This window comes from Scyliorhinus canicula, chromosome 20 (genome assembly GCF_902713615.1).
Source record: "Scyliorhinus canicula chromosome 20, sScyCan1.1, whole genome shotgun sequence".
Lineage (NCBI taxonomy): Eukaryota > Metazoa > Chordata > Chondrichthyes > Carcharhiniformes > Scyliorhinidae > Scyliorhinus > Scyliorhinus canicula.
The window spans coordinates 53,904,751-53,911,151 of NC_052165.1; the positions used below are offsets into that span (position 1 = coordinate 53,904,751).

The following is a 6,401-nucleotide window of genomic DNA, read 5'->3' on the forward strand; positions in this document are numbered from 1 at the left end:
AGCACACATTGGATTCAGCAGTATTATTTTAGCAGCGAATGTTCACATATGAATAGGTTCCACGTAGATACACACCCATGAGAGTGTCACTGGTCACAGATGTCATAAGATGAATAGAGGAAGTTGAGTGTAGGGGGGTGGGGGGAAGGAGATTACAAAGTTGTGGAATGGGGAGGTTAGGAAACGAGCACAAGATTTAAACGGGGTTGGGAATAAAAGAGCGTGATTATCCAGATGGGAAGATTAATCACATTCTTTTATTCCCCCTCCCACACTCTCGTAATTTTCACATCACTGAAGCTTGACTAATTGTCCTGTTGCTACCAGGTTTATCCCTCCTGCTTTGAACAACTTTCACAATCTTCCAGTCCTTTGGCATCATTCCATTATTAAAGGAGGAATAAAGAGTGTGGTCAGAAGTTAAGTTATCTCGACCTTAGCTTCCCTAATCAACTATGGATGCATTCCATTAGATGAAATGATTTGTGACTAGACAACAGAGGCTACATGGTATAGGCAGAGCTAAACAATGGATCAGGTCAGAGCTCTAAAATCTTGTAACATCCACTCATGAATGGCAGTGGACGATTAGACAGCTAAGAGGAGGAAAAGCACCAAACCTCAACAATGTCACACACCAACATACAAGTCCAAAGACAAGGTTGAAGCATTTAGAACATCTTCATCCAGAAATACCAAATGATGTTCATCTCGGTCTCTTTCCGAGATCCACACCATTACAGATGCCAGTTTTCAGCCAACTCAATGCACTCTGCATGATAGTAAGAAACGGCAAATACAACAATGGCTATAGGCCCCGACAACAGGCCAATAGTGGTGCTCGAAGCATGCACTCCAGAACTAGCTGCACCTCTATCCAAATTGTTGCAGTACAGGTGTTAATGTTGTCCTGAAATAGTAGAAAAATGCTGTGGTACATCCTGTATTCAAAAGAACAGGACAAATCCAATCTAGTCAATTACTGCTCCATCTACCTACCTACTCTCAATCAACGGCAAAGTGATGGAAGGTGACATCAACAGCACAAGTAAGCAGCGCATACCAATAGCCTGCTCAGTTTGGGTTTCACCAGGACAATTACAGCCCTGACCAAACACAAACAAAACAAAAAGCAGAATTCCAACAATGAGATGAAAGTGACTGCCCTTGACATCACTGTTGCATTCATAGACCAAGAAACCAGGGTAAAATTGGGAATAATAAAAATTCTCCACTGGCTCAAATGAAAATGGCTGTGGTTGTTTAAACCTAATTATCTTAGTCCCAGGACAATTGCTGCAGGAATTCCTAAGGGCAATGTGCTGAGCATAAACATTCAGCTGCTTTATCAATGACCTTCCTTCCATCATAAGGTCAGAAGAGGGATGTTCACTAATGTTTGCACAATGTTCAATTCCATTTGCAATACCTCAGATGAAATACCATTCCCAAATGTAGCAAGACCTAGACCCATACTTTGGCTGTTAAGTGGCAAGTAAGAACATAAGAACTAGGAGCAGAAGTAGGCCATATGGCCCCTCGAACCTGCTCCGCCATTCAATGAGATCATGGCTGATCTTTTGTAGACTCAGCTCCACTTTCCAGCCCGAACACCATAACCCTTAATCCCTTTATTCTTCAAAAAACTATCTATCTCTATCTTAAAAACATTTAATGAAGGAGCCTCAACTGCTTCACTGGGCAAGGAATTCCATAGATTCACAACCCTTTGGGTGAAGAAGTTCCTCCTAAACCCAGTCCCAAAATCTGCTTCCCCTTATTTTGAGGCTATGCACCCTAGTCCTGCTTTCACCCGCCAGTGGAAACAACCTGCCCGCATCTATTCCCTTCATAATTTTATATGTTTCTACAAGATCCCCCCCCTCATCCTTCTAAATTCCAACGAGTACAGTCCCAGTCTACTCAACTTCTCCTCATGGTCCAACCCCTTCAACTCTGGGATTAACCTAGTGAAGCTCCTCTGCACACCCTCTAGCTCCAGTACATCCTCTCAGGTAAGGAGACCAGAACTGAACACAAGACTCCAGGTGTGGCCTCACTAACACCTTATACAATTGCAGCATAACCTCCTTAGTCTTAAACTCCATCCCTCTAGCAATGAAGGACAAAATTCCATTTACCTTCTTAATCACCTGTTGCACCTGTAAACCAACTTTTTGCGACTCATGCATGAGCACACCCAGGTCTCTCTGCACAGCAGCATGTTTTAATATTTTATCATTTAAATAATCCCTTTTGCTGTTATTCCTACCAAAATGGATAACCTCACATTTGTCAACATTGTATTCCATCTGTCAGATCCTAGCCCATTCACGTAACCTATCCAAATCCCTCTGCAGACTTCCGGTATCCTCTGCACTTTTCGCTTTACCACTCATCTTAGTGTCGTCTGCAAACGTGGACACATTGCCCTTTGTCCCCAACTCCAAATCATCTATGTAAATTGTGAACAATTGTGGGCCCAACACTGATCCCCGAGGGACACCACTAGCTACTGATTGCCAAACAGAGAAACACCCATTAATCTCCACACTTTGCTTTCTATTAATTAACCAATCCTCTATCCATGCTACTACTTTACCCTTAATGCCATGCATCTATCTTATGCAGCAACCTTTTGTGTGGCACCTTGTCAAAGGTTTTCTGGAAATCCAGATATACCACCTCCATTGGCTCCCCGATATCTACCGCTCTGGTAATGTCCTCAAAAAATTCCACTATATTAGTTAGGCATGACCTGCCCTTTATGAACCCATGCTGCGTCTGCCCAATGGGGCAATTTCCATCCAGATGCCTCGCTATTTCTTCCTTGATGATAGATTACAGCGTCTTCCCTACTACCGAAGTTAAGCTCACTGGCCTATAATTACCCGCTTTCTGCCTACCTCCTTTTTAAACAGTGGTGTCACGTTTGCTAATTTCCAATCTGCCAGGACCACCCCAGAGTCTAGTGAATTTTGGTAAATTATCACTGGTGCATTTGCAATTTCCCTAGCCATCTCTTTTAGCACTCTGGGATGCATTCCATCAGGGCCAGGAGACTTGTCTACCTTTAGCCCCATAAGCTTGCCCATCACTACCTCCTTAGTGATAACAATCATCTCAAGGTCCTCACCTGTTCTAGAAATATCAGTCACTGGCATGTTATTTGTGTCCACTGTGAAGACCGACCCAAAAAACCTGATCAGGTCCTCAGCTATTTCCTCATCTCCCACTATGAAATCTCCCTTCTCATCCTCTAAAGGACCAATATTTACCATAGCCAGTCTTTTTTGTTTTATATATTTGTAGAAACTTTTACTATCTGTTTTTATATTCGGAGCAAGTTTACTCTCATTCTATCTTACTCTTCTTTATAGCTTTTTTAGTAGCTTTCTGTTGCCCCCTAAAGATTTCCCAGTCCTCTAGTCTCCCACTAATCTTTGCCACTTTGCATGCTTTTTCCGTCAATTTGATACTCTCCCTTATTTCCTTAGGATATCCACGGTCGCTTGTCCCTCTTTCTACCGTCCTTCCTTTTTGTTGGTATAAACCATTGCTGAGCACTGTGAAAAATCGCTTTGAAGGTTCTCCACTGTTCCTCAACTGTTTCACCATAAAGTCTTTGCTCCCAGTCTACCTTAGCTAGCTCTTCTCTCATCCCATTGTAATCTCCTTTGTTTAAGCACAAAACACTAGCGTTTGATTTTACCTTCTCACCCTCCATCTGTATTTTAAATTCCACCATATCATGATCGCTCCTTCCGAGAGGATCCCCAACTATGAGATCATTAATCAATCCTGTCTCATTACACAGGACTAGATCTAGGACCGCTTGCTCCCTCGTAGGTTCCGTTACATACTGTTCTAGGAAACTATCACGGATACATTCTATAAACTACTCCTCAAGGCTGCCTTGACCGACCTGGTTAAACCAATCGACATGTAGATTAAAATCCCCCATGATAACTGCTGTACCATTTCTACATGCATCAGTTATTTCTTTGTTTATTGCCTGCCCCACCATAATGTTACTATTTGGTGGCCTATAGACTACTCCTATCAGTGACTTTTTCGCCTTACTATTCCTGATTTCCACCCAAATGGATTCAACCTTATCCTCCCTAGCACCAATGTCATCCCTTACTATTGCCCGGATGTCATCCTTAAATAAGAGCTACACCACCTTCCTTACCATCCACTCTGTCCTTCCGAATAGTTTGATACCCTTGGATATTTAACTCCCAGTTGTGACCATCCTTTAACCATGTTTCAGTAATGACCACTAAATCATAGTCATTCACGATGATTTGCGCCATCAACTCATTTACCTTATTCCGAATACGAGCATTCAGGTAAAGTACACTTATGTTGGCTTTTATACCTCTGTTTTGAATCTTAACACCTCGATTAGTAACCTCTCCTAAGTTATATTTAGTCTTAACTTTTCTCCTAATTTTCCTTGTCGTTGTAACATTCATGTCATGTAATTTCCAGTTTATGATCATCTCCAACAAAACTCTCAGCACCTTCCCTTTGACATTCAAAGGTATTACCATCATAAAATCTCACAATGTCAACAGTCAAATGGCTATCATTTGGAACAGACACACAAATACCGTGGCTACAAGAGTAGGTCAGAGGCCGGCAACTCTCCAGCATGCGATTCATCTCCCGACTCCCCAAGTCCTTTCCACAATCCTCAAGGCACAAGTTGGCAGTGTCTTTGGATATTCTCTAGTCAGGTGCTCTACTCCTTTAATTAATCACTGCTTCATAAGCCGCATGATGAACGACAGCAACTGGTCATGACTTCTTTGACAGCACCTCAAGGTACTCGGCCTCTACCACCAAGAAAGGAAGAGCAACAGGCACATGGAGTACCAGCACCTCCAAGTTCCTAACATCCTAACTTAGAAATATATTATGTCCCTTTACTATTACTGGGTTAAAACCCCCCTACTACACAGCACTGTGGGTGCACCTACACAACAGATCAAGGGAATTCAAGGCAGCTCACCACTACCTTCTCATAGGCAAGTAGGAATGGGTAATAAATGTTGGCTATGCCTGCATCCCGCAAGGAATATTTATTTTTCAGATTAGAGCGTATCCTTTACTAGTCCTGCCATATACAAGGCATTGTATGCATGATATTTGCAATACTTAACTATTCCAGTGCTATCCTGGCTGGTCTCTCATCTTCAGCAATCAACAAATTTGAGCTCATCCAGGTACATTCCTGCACCTATTTCCTATGTTCTACCATGGGTACATTGCAGCCTGAAATAGATATGGGGCAGCAATAAGAAAGTAAAGTGGAGATAGATAATCAGCCATGACCGTAGGGAATGGCAGAGCAGGCTTAAGAGGCAGTACGGTCTCCTCCTGCTCCTATTTCATATGTTCTTGAAAACTCCACTGCATACATCCCAACTCACAGCCAGTCCTGTTCACCCATCATCCCAGTGCTCACCAGATAACATTGGAGGATCATGAGCCAACACAATTTTGATATTTTTACCCTCTTATTGAAATTCCTCCTTGGTCTCACCCCTCCCCGAACTCGGCTGGTGGGCGCCATCCGTTTTACAAAAGGTCAGTATGGGATAGGCACCATGTGTCCTCGGAGAGCACCCGTTCCAACTGCGTGTGCGCTTCGTCTGAACTCTACAACCTGCTTCAAAATGGATAAAGCAGGATTGCCCATGGCAGAGAACATTGAAATACTCTACAGCGGGCAGAATCGAATTATGCATTCTGTACAAGCTGCAGGGGAGGGAGAGCATCCTCCCAAGAGGAGCATTTGGAAATTTGCTCTGCCCCCGTCGCGCTGAGAGACACAAGCCTAGTCTCCATCTCGCGCTCCCCCCGGTGTCGGTCGGTTCTCTCGCTCGCGCTCCCCCCCGGTGTCGGTGGGTTCTCTCGCTCCCCCCTCCGGTGTCAGTCGGTTCTGTCGCTCGCGCTCCCCCCCGGTGTCGGTCGGTTCTGTCGCTCACGCTCCCCCCGGTGTCGGACGGTTCTGTCTCTCGCGCTCCCCCCCGGTGTCGGTCGGTTCTCGCTCGCGCTCCCCCCCGGTGTCGGTCGGTTCTGTCGCTCGCGCCCCCCCCGCCCGGTGTCGGTTGGTTCTCTCGCACCGCTTGACCTCGGTCACAATGAATTCCCTGTTTCGTACAATTCTCATCTACCCGATTCCGTCCTCAATGCGGTTTACCATTGATTAACTGTACGGTTGGCAATTTACATTACCTAGTCGCTGACGAGGCCTGTACTTCTCTCGCTATCCGCCTCCAGCTTGCGGACGCTCACTGCTCCATATCCTTATCTCTTTTTGCTTTGACTCGGTTGCTCCGCGGCGTCAGACATCTCCTGAGCAGCGGCTGGCCAATGGGAATGCGCCA

At 44.7% G+C, this 6,401-nt stretch overlaps 1 protein-coding gene across 1 annotated transcript in view; it reads right to left on the bottom strand.

Moving 5' to 3' along the window:
- The window catches only part of LOC119954716 (adiponectin receptor protein 2-like), a 107,805-nt gene extending 101,408 nt beyond the window's left edge, over positions 1–6,397 (bottom strand). The window contains exon 1 of the mRNA XM_038780213.1: positions 6,250–6,397. The gene's annotated coding sequence lies outside the window, so the exon portion shown is untranslated. The remainder of the gene's footprint in view (positions 1–6,249) is intronic.
- Between the last annotated feature and the right edge of the window lie 4 nt (positions 6,398–6,401).